General features: G+C 37.3%; 1 pseudogene; it reads left to right on the top strand.

Annotated features, from left to right (window-relative positions):
- On the top strand, positions 294-1885 carry LOC106794300 (protein SMAX1-LIKE 3-like; annotated as a pseudogene).

The raw sequence follows: 2336 nt of genomic DNA on the forward strand, positions 1-2336 counted from the left end.
ATTGTTAGTAATTGAAGTTGGATTGTAGTTGTTTTCAAAACTAAGATAAAATGGGAACCAACGGAATTAAAAAGGGTTCTAACGTTTCAACAATTGACATCACCCTAACATATGTTAGCATTTGAATTAGTGGTCAACTCAAGTTTATGAAAATAATTTTATGACAAGCCTCATTATATTGATCCAAAACCCCATTAAACTCTTATCTAACTCTTAAGTTTAAACTCCATTAAACTCTTATCTAACTCTTATCTAATCGTGTGAGTGTGAGTTATTGTTACTAGTTGAGAAAAATGAGAAGAGGTATTTGTAGCATACAGCTTCAGCCTCTTACACCTGAAGCTACAACTGTTGTCAAGCAAGCTGTGAATCTTGCAACAAGAAGAGGCCATGCGCAAGTGATACCTCTTCATGTTGCAAGTGCCATGCTTGCAACTTCCACAGGCCTTCTTCGTAAGGCTTGTCTTCAATGTCACTCTCATCCTCTTCAGTGCAAGGCTCTTGAGCTTTATTTCAATGTTGCACTCAACCATTTACTGGCTTCCACTTCAAGCCCTCTTTTGGCTCCTCAATATTCCACCCCTTCACTCTCCAATGCCTTGGTTGCAGCCTTCAAACGTGCTCAGGTTCACCAACGCCGTGGTTCTATTGAGAACCAGCAGCAACATATTCTTGCCTTGAAGATCGAGGTGGAGCAGCTCGTGATTTCAATCCTTGATGACCCTAGTGTTAGTAGGGTCATGAGAGAAGTTGGTTTCTCTAGAACCCTTGTGAAAACAAGGGTTGAACAAGCTGTTTCAATGGAAGTTTGTTCACAAAAGGCTTCTTCTGATAGGAGCCATGTCAAAGAAAATATCACCAAGCCCCATCATGTTGTTCTTGGTGGTAGTAATAATGTGTCTCCATCATCTGGACCTTTTGGTCAAGTTGTTATTGGCTCTTTCACGAAGCCTAATTTAGACCATGTTAACAATGATGATGTAACTAGTGTGCTGAGTGAGTTGGTGAGGAGAAAAAACATAGTTATTGTAGGGGAGGGTGTGGCCAATGCTGAGGGAGTAGCTAGGGAGGTGATGGAGAGGTTTGAGGTAGGGAATGTTCCTGGGGACTTAAGGTATGTGCAATTTGTGAGCCTTCCTCTCATGTGCTTCAGAAACATTAGCAAGGAGGAGGTTGAACAAAAGCTTATGGAGATTAGAAACCTTGTGAAGAGCTATGTAGGAAGAAGGGTTGTTCTTTACTTGGGTGATCTAAAATGGTTGTTTGAGTTCTGGGCTAATTTTTGTGAGCGAAAAAGAAACTACTATTGTTCTATAGAGAAAATGGTCATGGAGCTTAAAAAATTGGTATGTGGTAGTGGGGAGTCTAGTAGACTATGGCTTATGGGGATTGAAACTTTTAAGGCATACATGAAGTGTAAAATGTGTCACCCATCCCTATAAGCTATTTGGGAGCTTCACCCCTTCACAATTCCTGTTGGCAGCCTCAGCCTAAGTTTAAATTTTCACAGGTAATTAATTAATTAGTTATTCTTTTATATTTATAATTATTAGTCTGGTTTAGAATTTTTTTTATGCTTTTCAAATTTCTCTTTTTCCTTGTCCTATTGTGTGCTTTGTTGTAACTTAACTTCTCTGTTGGGTCACATTTTTCAGTGATTTTCAAGCTCAAGAGAGAAGCAAGGTGTTTTTCAAGGATGTGGCTTTTGAAGATAGAACAGGAGTCAGAAACCATCTAACTTGGTGCAGGGATTGCTTGATAAATTTTGAAAAAGAAGCTCAGAGCATAACTAACTGTATAAGCAAGAAAGTTTGCACTGCTAGTAGCTTACCAATGTGGCTTCAAAATTGTAAGGAAGAGAGAAGTGACATAATGGAAGATCAGGTTTGTATACTAATAGTCACATTTGACCAAAAAAAATATTAAAAAAATATCTATATTAAAAATTATTTGTAACATTTCTGATTATTTTTTCTTCTTTCTTAAATAGGAAAATTCAAGGCTTGAGTATCTGTGCAAGAAATGGAATTCCTTATGCAATTCAATACACAGACGACACCCTTCCATTATGGAATTCTGTTATAGACCCGTATGACAGAGACATTTAGCTTAATATTTATAAATGCTTTGGGAATTTGGTTTATTTTTAGAAAATGAAGAAATACCCTTCTGGTAATCAAACTTCCATGGGCATTATGAGAGAGTCCCCATGACTTTGTACTTTAAAATTATATATTAGTTCTATGATTTCATGCTATGGTATCCTATTCAAACACAATAATTTGGCCATCATTATTCTAGAATATTGTCTGTTGTTTTGCAGCCACGAGATTGTG

This window comes from Glycine max, chromosome 10, assembly GCF_000004515.6.
Source record: "Glycine max cultivar Williams 82 chromosome 10, Glycine_max_v4.0, whole genome shotgun sequence".
NCBI classification, from domain to species: Eukaryota; Viridiplantae; Streptophyta; class Magnoliopsida; order Fabales; family Fabaceae; genus Glycine; species Glycine max.